The sequence below is a fragment of the Tamandua tetradactyla genome, chromosome 23 (genome assembly GCF_023851605.1).
Source record: "Tamandua tetradactyla isolate mTamTet1 chromosome 23, mTamTet1.pri, whole genome shotgun sequence".
Taxonomy (NCBI): Eukaryota; Metazoa; Chordata; class Mammalia; order Pilosa; family Myrmecophagidae; genus Tamandua; species Tamandua tetradactyla.
In genome coordinates, this window is record NC_135349.1 from 28,102,372 (window position 1) to 28,119,189 (window position 16,818).

Consider the following 16,818-nt stretch of genomic DNA (forward strand, 5'->3'; position numbering starts at 1 on the left):
GGAGAATTTCAAATAAGAGATGAGGGAATTCAAGCCCATGGTAGGTGCTTTAATTTGCTAAACAAATCAAAGCAGATATCACAAAATGCATTGGCTTTAACTATGGGAATATATTAGTTACAACTTACAGTCTCAAAGCTGTGAAAATGGCAAAATCGAGGCATCATCAAGACAACGTTTTCTACCTGAAAACCAGCTTTCAGCAGTCCTGAACTCCTCTGTTACATGGCCAGGAACACAATGGCATCTAATGGTCTTTCCCTTCTCTTCCAGGTTTTGCTGATTTCATTTTCTTGCTTCCATGGCTTTTTTCTTTCTCTTTGTAGTCATCCCCTTATAAAAAAAATCAAATGATTAAGATCCATCCCAGACCTTACCTTAGCTGAAGTTACCTCATGAAACTATCTTATTTATAATGCGTCCATACCCATAGGAATGGATCAGCTTAAAAGACATGATTGTCTTGCGTACATATAGATTCAAACCATCACAGTAGGGATAGAAGATAGAAAATAAAAGATGGCCAATAAAATGCAAGTGCAGGTGGTATGTGTCACTTCCAGGATGAAATAGTAAACAACACATGCATAATTCTCTTCTATCTTCTGCACTGAAAGCTTCGGATTCACTTTGGTAAAGTTACAAGAAGGAGGAGCAACATTAGCTTGGGCCCCGACACCTTACCAACTTGCATGGTGAAATAATGTTTGTTAGATAAAACCACTATAAAATCTAGAGCTATTTATTATGGCACTATAGCCTAGTTTTCTTCTGGGTCTCTTTTCCTGCCTCTAGCATAAGTCCCCTAAGAATGAGAAAAATTGGGACAGGGTGGGTTTTCCACTGTATATAGGATTGAGGTTTGTGCTGGTTATTTTCATATTGCTCCTTGGGATCTGTTCTCTACTTTTCACTGCTATTCTCTGTGCCCCCAGAGTGTAATAATCTCCAGAGATTATATACTTGATATCCCTAATCTTCTGGCTACTGGTTAGAAGCAGCCAATAGGAGGTGACAGCAGAAGCTTTCAGAGGGTGGGAGAGGAGACAGTGTGGGCCATTTATTCCTGGCCCACAGCTGGGCCCTGCTTCTCTTTCCCAGTTCTATGGCTGTTTTGAGATTCTGGTTACTAAACTCCTGAACAAGTTCTTTTAATTTCTCATATTAGGGCTTTAAACTGAGAGGATAGGTTCCCATCAGAACTCTTCCTTCACAGCTACCTTTAGACGTAGTTTTCTTTTCTTCCTGCCCCTCAACCCTTCTCAGACACTAAGCTAGGCATCTATACTGTGAGCTGGTAACTGAATAGGATTGGCAAAGCTAAATCATTTTCAAAATGTGATTTGATATCAGCTTAAATTAGATTCCAAATCTTGTTAGATGAGGTAAGGACAGAATAGAGGATTAATCACTATCAAATGAACACAATAAGCAATGCCAAATATTAACATAGTCATTCAAAAGGCAGTCAGTGGGCAAATGGGACACTGATGCTGAGAATGAGGCATGTCAGTAATTAAATAATTCAAAGATGCACAATTCATTTAGAATATAACATTAAGAGCCTCCTGCTAGAGGTGTGTAACACAGTGCACTTGTGTATCAGAGCCTAGAAGCCAGCTCAGCAAAGGTGAATTCTTGCAGTTTGGGGGAAGTCCTGTGACTCCACTCTACCCTTTCGCTAACAATCCTCTGTTTGCCTTAAAGGTATGGCTCTCTGAGCCAGGCCTGTAATAGGCTGGATCCTCCTTCTGTAAAACAGAGTGTTTTAAAAGGACCTGCCACACTTCATATGGGCCATCAGGTTGGAACAGCTTAGAAGAATCTACTAAAACCTGTGGCTCCCAAAGTGTTCAGACAGAGGGAAAGAGTAAAATTATTATACAAACAAGATAATGTTTGAAACCACCAGGAGTCCCCTTAAAATAAAAACGTTAATTTTATTAATATTTATTCACATAGCATGTACTCATCCAAAGTGTACAACCAATGCTTCACAGTATTATCATATAACTGTCCATTTATCATAACAATTGACTTTTTTTTTCTTTTCCCTGAAAAATAACATATATACAAAGAAGCAATAAATTTCAAAACACATCGCAATAATTAGTTGTAGAACAGATTTCAGAGTTTGGTAAGGGTTACAATTCTACAATTTTAGGTTTTTACTTCTAGCTCCTTTAAGTACTGGAGATTAAAAGAAATATCAACATAATCATTCAGCAATCATACTCATTTCTTAAACCCTATCTTATCTATACAACTCCACCATCAACTTTGATCTTTCTTCCACTCTTTAGGGGTATTTAGGCTATGCTCATTTTAACTTTTTCATGTTGGAAGGGGCTGTCGATAATATGGGATAGGTGGATGGAACTAGTTGATGATCTGGGGAGGTTGGCCCCTCTGCGTTTTAGGACTTTTCTTGTCCAGGGACCCATCTGGAGGTTTCAGGTTTCTGGAAAGCTACCCTAGTGCATGGAACCTTTTTAGAATCCTATATATTGCCCTAAAATTCTTTAGCATTGACTGGAAGGGTTTTGGTTGGGGTTTGGCAAGTTAAGATAGGTAGCGATGTCTAATTGAAGCTTGCATAAGAGTGACCTCCAGAGTAGGTCACTACCTCTTGACTCTATTTGAACTCTCTCAGCCACTGATACCTTATTCATTATACTTCTTTTCCCCCTTTTGGTCAGGATGACATTGTTGATCACATGGTACCAGGGCCCAACTCATCCCTGGGAGTCATCTCCCATGCTGCCAGGGAGACTTTTACCCCTGGATGTTATTTATGTTCCACAAGGGGAGGGAGAAGGCAATGATTTCACTTACAGAGTTGGGCTTAGAGAGAGAAGGCCACAACTGAGCAACAAAAGAGGTCCTCCAGAAGGAACTCTTAGGCATACCTATAGGTAGGCTAAACTTCTCCACTACCTACATAAGTTTCACAAGAACAAGCCTGAAGATCAAGGGCTTAGCCTATTGTATGACAAAATATCAAGGGTTTCCATGGTGGTAAAGTTTAACAGTGCCATATTTTTTCTCCCATCCCTCAAGGGACCTTACCAATACTTTTTGATTATCTGCTTAATGTACTCTGGAAATTATCCAGGCATTACAATAAACTATATAAGATTAAAGGCCCTCATTTTTATTCTAGGCTCCCTGTGTTTGGATTGTTTAAATGGTCTATCCAGATAGGTTGAGTTAGATTATATGCTACAGAAAATTTAGGTTCTAGACAAAACCTAAAACTTTCTTCCTTTGGACTTAGAGTAGATGAGGTTCTAAAATACAGACATATCTTCCTTACCCCTGTATTGTGAATTACCTTAATCCTGACTTGATCAGCTTCATTCCTGTCTCTAATATCAGGTTACACATATATGACAACCTCTCAAAATCCAGAAATAACAATTACTGCTCCAGACTAAATGTGACTGCTATAAGGGCTTACAATCTAGGCCTCTATTTTCTTAAAATATTTTCTAAATGAGACTATCCAATATTTGTTCTTTTGTTTCTGGCTTATTTTGCCTCACCAAATATCCAATGGGTTCATTCACAATGTTTCATGCCTCACAACTTTGTCCCTTTCTGTAGCAACACAATATTCGATCATATGAATACACCATCGGTCGCCAATATACTTCGCAGTCAGTGCATCCTTCAGCCACCTCCATTCACTGGGCATCACATATAATGTCCAAAGTCAACAATCATCAACACTCTCAATTTTAGATAAATTAATTGTTCCCAAGACAAAGATAACCAATAAACACACTCTCACCAAATAGAAAATTCAAACATCCCCTTAACTCTTGTCCTGCCCCCGTTATTTAACCCTGATGCTGCTGAGGTACTGCTGTTGTTTTCCTGTTAAACATAGTCCATAGCAAGCAATAGCAGTTTTCCCCCATACCCTGAACTTATACACGATTCATACTATTCTAGATTGCTAGCTGCCATAATACAATACACCAGAAATGGAACGGATTTTTAAAAGGGGAATTTAAGTTGCAAGTTTACAGTTCTATGGCCATGAAAATGTCCCAATTAAAGCAAGTCTATAAAAATGTCCAAATTAAGGCACCAACAAGAGGCTGACTTCACTCAAGAAAGGCCAATGAAGTTCAGGGTTTCTCTCTCAACTGGAAAAGACACATGGCGAACATGGCAATGTCTGCTAGCTTTCTCTCCAAGGTTCTTGGTTCATGAAGCTCCCTGGGGCATTTTTCTTCTTCACCACCAATTTTCTGCTTGGATTCTATGGTTGTTGTGGCTATCTCAGCATCCTGAAGCTCTCTTCAAAATGCTTCTTCATTTAAAGGATTCCAGAAAACTAATCAAGACCCACCTGGAATGGGTGGAGTCACTTCTCCATCTAATCAAGTTAATACTCACCACTGGGTGTGTCATATCTCCACAGATATAATCTAATCAAAAGATTCCAACCTACATTGACAAATAGGGATTTAAAGAAATGGTTGCTCACACAATATTGGATCAGAATTAAAACATGGCTTTTCTAGGGTACATAATCCTTTCAAACCAGTACACTCTACCCTCTGGACCCCTAAAAGACATGTTTTTCCAATATACAAAATACATTCATTCCATAGCAATATCAGAAAACCTTAAACCATTTCAGTAACAATACAAATACAATGCAAGGTTAAAACCAGTACAAGGTCTCATCAAAGTCTGTTACAGGCATGGTCTGTTCTAAGGCAAAATTCTCCTCTGGCTCTGGACTTGTAAAACTCAGAACAAGTTATTTGCTACCAACATACAAAGGAGGGAGAGTCATAGGATAAATGCCCCCATTTCCATAGGGAGAAATTGAAAGGAACACAGGGGTCACTGGGCCCAAGCAGTTTTGAAAACCTGCAGGGCAAACTCTATCAGATTTCAAAGTCTGAAAATTATTCATCTTTGTGGCTTTAGAAAGTGGCAGACCTACTCTTTCCAAGGGCCTACACAGTGGCCGGCCTCTCTCTGAGTGCAACCTTGGGGGACATTGAGGAGACCACCTTTTTCTGGGCTCTACGCTCTCCAAGCATCGCAGCTGTACCTGGTCTCTCTGTCATTTCCAGGTCACATACTCAACCCCTCCACAACAATGTGGTGGCAGCCAAGCTCTTCTCTATCCCCAAGGAATGTGCTCCACCTTCTCCAAGGCCTGAGGTGGCACAATTCTTCCACTACAAAGAGCCAGAAGGCTCATCCTCTGCCTTCAGGGCAAATACACCCTCTCCAAATGCTTGGGTTGGTCCACTCGCCTGGCCTGAGGCATCTTGACTTCAGACCTCAGCCTCCATTGTTCTGCTTCTGAAGACATTTTACCTTCACTTTTTTCCTTTCCTGAGACCCCAATTTGAGACTGGCAGTGGTTCCATTTATACAGGTCCCACAGCACTCCTGTTGGCTTTCTATGTAGTAAGCAAGGATGATGCCCATCAGACAGCAGGAGTTTCCACAAATCCTTCCTGGATAACTCCATCTCCAATCCTGGTTTTTTCTGAAATGTCTGATTGGTTCCACATTTGATTAAATCTTCATATGGGGCACTATTTTCTGGGGTCTCCCTTCCTGGAAGCCCAGAATTTTCCAGAACATCAGTTTCTGGTTTCTTTGTACCCCAGATTTCAGTTCTCAGCTTATCTCTTTCCTGTCACATTTCACTATATGTGAGGAGAAACCAGGCTGCAGTTTCCACATTTAATTTGGAAATTTCTTCTGCTAAATATCCAAGTTCATGACTTTTAAATCTACCTTCCAGCTAAAGCTACCAGTCAATTTTGTCAGATTATCTGCCATTTCAAAACAAGGAATGCCTTCCTTCCAGTTTGCAATAATACACACCTCATTTCTGTCTAGTGTCCCTAGAGTCCACATTTCTACCAATAGTCTCTTCAAAGCATTCTAGGTCTTCTCTATCAAACTCCACACAATTCCTCCAATATCTTCCCCTTAGCCATTTAAAAAGCTGTTCCAATTATATTTGGTATTTGCAAACTGCAGCAGCACCCCACGTCTCTGGTACCAAAATCTGTTCTAGTTTGCTAGCCGCCAGAATGCACTACATCAGAAATGGAACAACTTTTAAAAGGGAGAATTTATTAAGTTGCGCGTTTACAGTTCTATGGCTGTGAAAATGTGCCAATTAAAACAAGTCTATAAAAATGTCCGTGGTACATAATTTTTTTCAAAGCAACACACATACCTTTGCAGTAGGCCATGCAAGAACTTATATTTGTAGTGTTAATCCATGGTTCACATGGGTCTATACATCCTCCCCTCTCAATCATTTTCACCTTCGATATGGTAATATTACTTATAGACCCACTAGAGAACTACCTTCACTTCTATCTATTCTCTTACATTTAAATTCAATCTCAATAGCTAACCATTCAACCATCTCTACCTTCTACGTATCTCTAGGTCACCTACATTCTATATTATAAGCCTCTGATTTTACCTTTACCATGATTTAAGAAAGTAAAATCACACAGTATCTATGCCTTTGTGTCTGGCTTATTTCACTCAGCATTATGTCCTCAAGGCTCATCCATCTTGTCAGGTGCTTCAGGACATTATTTTGTCTTACTGCTGCACAATATTCCATCATATACATATACCATATTTTGTTAATCCACTTGTCTATTGATGGCACTTGGATTGTTTCCATCTTTTGGCAAATGTGAATAATGTTGCTATGAACAAAAGTGGGCAAATTCTGCTTTTGTCACTTCCTTCAGCTCCTCTGGGGATAAACTGAGTAGCGGTATTGCTGGGTCATAGGGCAACTCAATATTTAGTTTCCCAAGGAACCACCAAACTGTGTTCCACAGTGGCTGTAATATTATACATTCCCACCAGCAGTGCATAAGTGTACCAATTTCTTCACATCCTCTACAACATTTGTAGTTTCCTGTTGCTTTAATAGCAGTCACTTTTATAGTTGTGAGGTGGTGTCTCATCGTAGTCTTGATCTGCACTTCCCTTAGAGCTAATGACAATGAGCATCACATCATGTGCTTCTGTATTTGCTCTTCAGACAAAATATCTATTCATATCTTTATTCCACTTTATAATTGGGTTGTCTGTTCTTTCATTGTTGAATTGTATGATTTCTTTATGTACACAGGATATCAAACCTTTATTCTATGGTTATTTCTAAATAATTTCCCCCATCGAGTTGGCAGCCCCTTTAACTTTTTGACAATGTCTTTTGAGGTACAAAAGCATTAGATTTTGAGGAGTTCCCATTTATCTATTTTTTCTTTTGTTGCTTAAGCTTTGGGTGTAAAGTTTAGGAAGCTACATCCTATTACTAGGTGTTCTAGTTTGCTAGCTGCCAGAATGCAATATGCCAGGAATAGAATGGCTTTTTAAAAGGAGAATTTAATAAGTTGCTAGTTTACAGTTCTAAAGCCAAGAGAATGTCTGAATTAAAACAAGTCTATAGAAATGTCCAATCAAAGGCATCCAGGGAAAGATACCTTGGTTCAAGAAGGACGATGACATTCAGGGTTTCTCTCTCAGGTGAGAAGGCACATGGAGAAAATAGTCAGGGCTTCTCTCTCAGCTGGAAGGGCACATGGTGAACATGGCATCATCTGATAGCTTTCTCTCCTGGTTTCCTGTTTCATGAAGCTCCCTGGGAGGTGTTTTCCTTCTTCATCTCCAAAGGTCACTGGTAGTGGATTCCCTGCTTTGTGGTGCTGCAGCATTCTCTGCTCTCTCTGAATCTCTCACTTTCTCCAAAATGTTTCCTCTTTTATAGGATTCCCATAAATTAATCAAGACCCACTCAAATGGGTGAAAACATGTCTCCACCTAATCCAGTTTAACAACCACTCTTGATTGGGTTGCATCTCCAAAGAGATGATCTAATTACAGATTCAAACATACAGTATTGAATAGGGATTATTCTGCCTTTAAAATGGGATTTTTATTAAAACATGGCTTTTCTAGGGTATATACATCCTTTCAAACTGTCGCACTAGGTCTTGAAGATATTGCCCTACGTTTTCTTCTGGGAGCTTTATAGCACTGGTTCTTTTTTTTTTTTTTTTTTTTTTTTAAAGGAAAGACAGAGAGAAGGAAGGAAGGATAGAAGGAAGGAAGGAAGGAAGAAAGGGAAACATTTTCTTGTTTTATTGTATTCTGTTTCTCCGTATTTGTTACATGGGCTGGGGCCGGGAATCGAACCGAGGTCCTCCGGCATAGCAGGCAAGCACTTTGCCCGCTGAGCCACCGCGGCCCGCCCATAGCACTGGTTCTTATATTTACATGTTTGATCCACTTTGAGTTAATTTTTGTATAGAGTATAAGGTAAAGGTCCTCTTTCATTCTTTTGGCTATTGATATTGAGTTCTTCCATTTATTGAAAAGACTATTTTGTCCAAGTTCAGTGGATTTGGGAGCCTTGTCAAAGATCAATGGACCATAGATTTGATGGTCTATTTCTGTGTCTCGATTTTATTCCATTGGTCAATACTACTGTATCTTTGTGCCAGTACCATGCTGTTTTGACCAATGTGCCTTTATAATAAGTTTTAAAATCAGGAAGTGTTAAACCTACCACTTGATTCTTCTTTTTTAGGGTGCTTTTAGCTATGCAGTTCTCTTTCCCTCCAAGATGAATCTGGTAACTAGCTTTTCCAAGTCATCAAATAGCTTGTTGGAATTTTGATTGGTACTGCATTGAATCTGTAGATCGACTTGGGTAGAATTGACATCTCAATTACATTCCTTCCTATCTATAAGCAAGGAATGTCTTTCCACCTATTTAGACCTTTTTTTATTTGTTTTAGCAATGTTATGTAGTCTTCTGTGTACAAGTCCTGTACATCACTAATTAAATTCATCCCTAGATACTTGATTCTTTTAGTTACTATTTTGAATGGAATTTTTTCCTTAATTGACTCCTCAGTTAGGCCACTGCTTGTTTATGGAAATGTTATGGATTTTTGCACATTAATTTTATATCCTGTCGTCTTCTTGAATTTGTTTACCAGCTCAAGTAACTTTGTTGTAGATATCTCAGGATTTTCCAAGTATAGTATCATGTCACCTGCAAATAATGGAAGTTTTAATTTTTCCTTTCCAATTTGGATGCATTTTATTTCTTTTTCTTGCTTGATTGCTCTAAGTAGAACTTCTAGCTAGAATGTTGAATAATAGTGGTTACAGAAACCATCCTTGTCTCATTCCTGATCTTAGAGCGAAAGCTTTCAATCTCTCACCATTGAGTATGATGCTGGCTATGGGTTTTTCACAATTGCCCTTCATCATATTGAAGAAGTTACCTTTGATAAGTACCCTTTGAAATGTTTTTATCAGAAAAGGATGTTGAATTTTGTTGAATGTTTTTTCAGCATCAATCAAGATGATCACATGATTTTTCTATATATTCCTTTCCCCTTTCTCTTTTTATTCTTTAAGTTACCCTTACTTGTACTCTTCAGTTCTGTGTCCTCCTCCAGATTTCCCTCGCCTGTCTTTATTTTTTCAACCAGCAGAACTCCCTTTAGTATTTCTTGCAGAGCTGGTCTCTTGTTGACAATTCCTCTCACTGTTTATTTGTCTGTAAAAATTTTAATCTCTCCCTAGTTTTGAAGGATAATTTGACTGGGTAGAGAATTCTTGGCTGGAAGTCCTTTTCTTTCCAGATCTTAAATATATCATACTACTGCTTTCTCACCTCCGTAGTGCCAGTTAAGTAGTCTAAATTCAAACTTAGTTGGTTTCCCTTTTATGTAGTAGATTGTTTTCTCTTTCCATTTTCAGGATTATCTGCTTCTCCTCAACATTAGTTAGACTGATTAGTATGTGTCTTTGGGTAGGCCTATTTGGTTTTTTCTGTTTGTAGTTCCTTGGGCTTCTTTGATTTACATATTTATATCCTTTATAAAACTTGAGAAAATTTCTCCCAATATATCCTCTACTAATCTTCCTAGTCCTTTACGCTTCTCTTCTCCTTCTAGGATACTGATGATTCTTATATTTGTGTGCTTTGTTTTGTCCATCATTTCCCTGAGATCCAATTTAATTTTTCCATCTTTCATACCATTTGCTCTTTTGTGTGTTTAAAATCAGTTGCCCAGTCCTCTAGTTCACTTATTGTTCTTCTGCCTCTTCAAATATGCTGTTGTGTGATCCTAGTATATTTTTATTTGTTCTGTAGCATTTTTAATATCTGTGATATCTGTTATTTTTTTATTTATTCTTTCAAATTCCTTTTTATGCTGTCCTAGTGTCTTCTTAATCACCTTTGTGTCATTAGTCATCCCATTTACTTTACTTAGTAGAATTATATGAACATCTTTGATTAGTTGTTCCAAAGTCTGTGTCTCCTCCAGTGTTTTAATTTGGTCATTAGGCTAGGCTCTATCTGTCTGCATTGTCATATGCTTAGTAATCTTCTGTTGCCTTAGAGTCATGTAGATATCTTTGGAAACTGATTTCCTTCAGTAGTCTAAAGCTTTGTATCGGTGGGATGGTTCCTTGTCCCCATCTCCCTATGTGTGCACTCCTGAGAGCTCTGGGCTTCTATTTGGAAAGGGGTGTGTTAGGTTGCTTGTATTAGCTGAATGGTTTCCAGTTTCCTACATCTCAATTCTTCAACTTTTGAAACGAGCCCTCCCTTGAATTATGTCCACATCAGCATGTTTGCTTTTGGCTTGTGCAGGTCCTATAGCTGGTAAGTCCCCAGATCACACTTCATTGTATTTTTCCTCCATTAGGAGCCAGGCCCAGACATCCTTCAATGGGTCCCAAGGAGACAGGAGGCAGGTATGTGGTCAAATATTGGCCTCCATTGTTTGGCACCCTCCAGTGTGATCCAGCTCCATATGGAATAGGGAAATTAAAAAACATCCAGGAACCCTTTAATTTTATATAACTGATATATAAAAGTGGATAGGAGAAGCTGGACTCTGACAGGAAGACATATCCTTCCTTCCCCAGTACTGAGATTCACCACCAAGAATCCCTTTTGAGCCCTAGACTCAGACTATTAACTGGCTAATGAACCTCAAGTGGTGAAATATCATAGTTTCTAAGTGCACGGACTCTGGCGCCTGATTGCTAGGACTTGAATCCCAACTCTGTCATTTGCTACCTATGGCACCTTTGGACAGGTCACGTCGTCCTTGTGCCTCCGTTGCCCCAATTGTAATATAGGGTACTTTCTTTAAAAACACAGTTGCGTATATTAAATGAGTTATGTTTGATGGCTAAAATAATATGCAACAGATAGTAAGAACCATGTAAGTAATTCCTTTTATTATTCTTATCTCCATCCAGATGGCCCAGGGGCAACTCACACTGAGATGTTCAAATGGAACTCATTGCTTCCTTTCCCTTCCAAACACACAAAATTTTCAGCATACATACTGAGTTACTGATCTTGTAAATAACTCCACCATTTCCCCAGGGACCAAAACTCAACCTCTCAAGACTACCCCTTTCCTTCTCCACTCTTCGCAATTGGTAACCTAATCCCGTTTATTCTGTCTTTAAAGCACCTTATACCTGTCCTTTCTTCTCTGTAAACCTCTACCATAGACTCAGCTCAGACTCTGAACCGGACCACTGAAAGGAATTCAGAATTAATTTCCCTGTTTTCAGTCTCACCTTGAATTCTCATCCCCAAGAACAATCTCCCTAAAACACAGATGTGAGTGTGTGTGTGATGCAGGCTAGATGAGCCTATGCAACGTAACGAACTCCAAACTTCAGTCATTTAATACAATGGAAGCCTATTTCTCATTTACATAATAACAAAATGTGCGTTGGATGGTTGGATGGCTCTTCTGTGTTGCTCTCCTCTAACACAAGAATCTAGGCTGATTCTTTTTTTTTTTCTTTTTTTTAGCTATGCCAACAACTCATAGCTTGGTGGACATCAGCTAGCCTGGGCCAGTGGTTCTCAAGTTTTGGTTTCAGGAATTCTTTACATCTTATAAAATTCTGTTTATATGGGTTATAAATAGAAAACATTACCATGTTAGAAATTAAATCAGAAAATTTCTAAATATTAATTTTCATGCAAAAATAACTAAATTCATTACATGGTGTGCAGGTTTTAAAGGATGTATGTATCCTAGAAATGCCATGTTTTAATCCTAATCCCATTTTGTAAAGGCAGCCATTTTTCTAATCTCTATTCAGTACTGTATGTTTGAGACTATAATTAGATCATCCCCCTGGAGATATGACTCAATCAAGAGTGGTTGTTAAACTGGATTAGTTGAAGACATGTCTCCACCCATTCAGATGGGTCTTGATTAGTTTATTGGAATCCTATAACAGAGGAAACATTTTGAAGAAAGTGAGAGAATCTGAGAGAGCAGAGAATGCCACAGCACCATGAAGCAGAGAGTCCACCAGCCAGTGACGTTTGGAGATGAAGAAGGGAAATGCCTCCCAGGAGATTCATGAAACAGGAAACCAGGAGAAAAAGCTACCAGATGATGCCATGTTTGCCATGTGCCCTTCCAGCTGAGAGAGAAAGAAGCTGTCTGTTTGTCATGTGCCTTCTCATTTAACAGAGAAACCCTGAACGTCATCAGCCTTCTTGAACCAAGATATCTTTCCCTGGATGCCTCTGATTGGATATTTCTATAGACTTATTTTAATTGGGACCTTTTTTTGGCCTTAGAACTGTAAACTAGCAACTCATTAAATTTCCCTTTTAAAAAGCCATTCAGTTCCTGGTATACTGCATTCTGGCAGCTAGCAAACTAAAACACATGGGACTATAAAAACTATTGAAGAATTTAATTATTTAATTAATTAAACATTTTGTTCAAAAACAAAAATTCAATGGGAAGAATGGTATTGTTTTACACATTATCTCAAATCTTTTTAAACATTCAACTTAGTAGAAAACAGCTGAAATAGCTTATCTGTTTCCACATTTCATCTATTGTAACATATTGTTTTGATTGGGGTAGATGATGAAAATCTGGCCTCACACAAGTTGGGTGGTTGAAAAAGGGAGGCATTTTATAATAATGCCTTCAGATAATTGTGGATGTTCTTCTTTGAAACTACAAGTCTTGACAAATGCTCATTTTTTGTAAATACTATTGGAAATGTAGAATATGAAATCCTTTCAATGAACTTTCATGCTCTGCTACATTAAAGTGCATTGGTCTATAATATAGTTTGATAGAACTTTAGCTGCATGATTTGGCAACAAAGAAATAAAAATGCTGGAAGAATTTAAAAAGCAGGTAGATAAAGAATGGCCTAAGAAGTCCTCATAGAAGAATTGACATGTGTAAGACCTTTAAATAAGAAAGTAGCATTTAAACAAATAGAACTCCAAACTAGTTTCTTGTATGCTATATGATGGGGTCACATTTCATTAGTTTTCCATGTGAGTATCCCATTATTGCAGCACTATCTGTTAAATTTTTGTTTGTTTTGGGGGAACTGCATGGACTGGGAATCAAAACTGGGTCTCCCAGATGGCAGGCAAGAATTCTGCCACTGAACTACCCTTGTACTACACCAAACTAGTTCTTAGAAACCATAACTTAATTTTGTAAACTAATTTTGTAAGCTGGTATTATTTAGCATTTGGAAATAAAGTTGAGAAAAAATTTTTGATTTTTTTTTTCTGGATATAAACCCCTTAAATAAAAAAAAACTGATGACATTTCAAACTTGGGGCTTTTCTGACTTCTGAAGGTAGTACTGAATTGGACTGAGAGATTCTAGGCCTATTATAAAGTAATCATTTGTGTGTTCTGAGTATAAAATATATAGATGCCTGGCTGTGTTCCAAATCCAAGTATAAATTTCTTCCTTCTTCCATGATTTTATAGTATCTCTGTCTCTTTCCTCCTTCATGAATACTGCCATTGAAGTATGCAGGTTCAAAAGCTTTGTGTATCATATATTAAAAAAAAAAAAAAAAGAAAGCATTTGCGTTAAGCTGACTATTCATACAAATTAAAGTTTAGTTTTCTCCCTGTTAAAATAACATGGACATCAGAATAATATCCTTGTTAATGTTTAGGTTGGCACTATCCTTTATTTCAGAAGACAAGTCTTCTCACTGTTAAGGGAAAAACTATTATAAATAATTTGTTCTTTCACCTTGTATAAGTAAGGTGCTAAAATACTTTAACCTACTTCATAAGGGGTGTTCGGAAAGTATTACAGTGGTTAAAAGAGATTTTCTATCCTTTGCTGGTTAAATGTGTTCAGGTAAAATATTATTCATATATTTAGAGATTGTATAATTTCCTAAAAATTTGACAATGTTCTCATTACTCATGTTATATCCTGATACTAATCTGTATGATGGTAAGCTATGGTATGGTGGTGTTAGTCATAGTTTTAATTATTCTTAAAAGGCTACAGATCATAAAAAAAACAGCCAAACTGTCAGTTGCACTGCTTTGCTCTAATACTTTTCTAAAAGTATATGTGCTCAACTATAGGTCAGAGCTCCATCTGTAAAAAGGAAAACTTTAAAAGAAAGACAGGACAAATACATATATATTATCTGTTAACATAACTCTGGTAAATGTAAACGTTAAACTGAACAAAACTTCTGCTATGGTTTCTTAATATAAAACAACTGTCCAATGTTTTTTATTTCTAAAAGAAGCTTCATTTAAAAATGCTTATAAAAATTAAAGCTCAGATTGTAAGCGTTAACTGCTATCATTAAATTCTAAGGTGCTTTACTCTTTATATAACTCAGTAGTTCCCTGGAAATTTAAGTGTCTGTGTGACATCTGAAACTCAGATTTGGTTCTCTAGCTCTAAAAGTTAGTAAATAATGTTTAGGGGTCAGGCACTGTGCTAGGCACTGAGGATGCACTGGGGGAGCAGTTATTCCTAAATGATGCCACTCCCTATTGTATACTTAAGTGGGACTGAGGACTCATGTTAACAGCTAACTTGTTGGAATTGTGCATTGTTATGTGTTTGCAGCAAGAAAGAAAAAGGGGAGAGCACTGTTGGTTCAGATCTTTACTATAAAGCTTCGTATACTTCCTATGCCTAGAGCAGTGACTTAATGAGCTCCACCAAGGTGGTCAATTCTGAAACCGTGTTAGGAGAATGGCTTCTGCCCTGCCATTGCCATCCATTTAGTTCAGTGGCTTTCAAGTTTGGAGACCCATGATTTTAAAATCTCCTAGGGAGCATTTAAACTATATCAGTGGACCAGGCCTGACCCCAGACCAGTTAACTCAGAATCTGGAAGTGCTTCCAAAGTACTGATGCCTGGATCCCAACCCCAGGGATTTTGATTTAATGCATCTGTGTGTGGCCTGATCAGGAGTTTTTAAAAATCTCCCTGGTGATTCTAATCTGTAGTTAAGTAAATATTGGACTAAGCACAATCCCTGATAACAAAACCAAAGAAAAACTTTGGTTTCTATTCAACTTTTAGTGTCAACCTATTGGCAAAACAAAACTTCATTGTGGTTGAAGAAGAGAATCAACTGCTAACCATCTAGGATGTATGAAAGCAACTGTAGCTGCCAGAAAAAGGGAGGAAGAAAGGATGAGTAGAGGTAGAATGAAAAATGAAAGGAAAGACTGCCTTTATCTTACAAAGAATGTAGGAAAAGAAATAAAACATTGATAAAATAAGAAATATAAGGCTAGATATAAATTATAAAATATATAAAGTTACAAAGATAAATTTAGAAGATTTTTTTTTAAATACACTAAAAATTGGGAGGAAAAGGGCAGAAAGGAAAGGGTTACTGTACTTAAATAAATCCTCACCTTTCCCAGAAGAGAAATAAAAATGATTTATGGTAGGTAAATAAAAAACTAGATATTATTTAGCATTCTGGTGGCAACAAACAGAACTAAAAATAGATAGAGTTAAAAGAAGTCACTTCTGGAGAGAAGACAGCAGGTGAGGTGAAAGGCTGTTGCTTTCTGTCAGTAAGTGCTTCTGTACTATAGACTTGTTACCACGTATATATGTTATTTTGATTTAAAAATTTAGATTTGAATAGATAAAATTCTAGAAATGGATTATCTGAATCAATGACAATGTTTTGACAGTATTCTTTGATCATGTTTTTAAAAAATTGGACCTGATTTAACAGTGCCCTGGGGAGCAGTGGTATTCTGTGCAATTCAATTCTGTAAACATTCAGATAATAAATAGATTCTATGTGACAGGACCTGTGCTAAGCCCTGGGGAGGATAAAAAGATGAATCAGAAGTGGCTCCTGTCCCTAGGAGCTTACAGGAAAAAATGAGAGTAAAATATGGACACACAAGATAAGGTAAAATATACAAAAGGCGTACAGTCCATCAAAACACAGCAGAGCGAGGGGAAGGGCTGGTGTGTGGGACTTAATCTAAGGAATGAGAAGGTGTAATAACATGTTAGTGTCCCATCCATGCATCCTCAGCAATTCCCATTGCAGAAGGTACCAACAGCATCCCACTGCAAACACCTGTGACGCCCCTCATCCAGTCCAGATGACCTGGACAGCAACACCATTATCCTGACTGTTCCTGGACCACAGCATCTCATGACCACTGTCAGATCAGTACAGAAATTCCCTATGACCCGAGGATTATAGTCTATGTAGATAAACCACATCCTGATCTGTGGCCTTGAAGAACGGGTAGAATTTGGGCATCTCTTTCTCTAGTTGGAATTTCCCAAAGCCTGTGAACTTCTCTTCTGGAGTATTCATCCATCACTGTGTAATTATGTGGTTCACATCTGTCTTCCCCACTTGCTTAAGATCATGAAATTAGGAATTATCTCATTTAAAACTGCATCCCTAATAATGCTTGACATCT

At 37.9% G+C, this 16,818-nt stretch overlaps 1 protein-coding gene across 1 annotated transcript in view; it reads right to left on the minus strand.

Moving 5' to 3' along the window:
* LCMT1 (leucine carboxyl methyltransferase 1) overlaps nt 1–16,818 on the minus strand; it is a 317,860-nt gene that overhangs the window by 69,447 nt on the left and 231,595 nt on the right. Inside the window, exon 11 of the transcript XR_013168000.1 lies at nt 186–333. The gene's annotated coding sequence lies outside the window, so the exon portion shown is untranslated. The remainder of the gene's footprint in view (nt 1–185; nt 334–16,818) is intronic.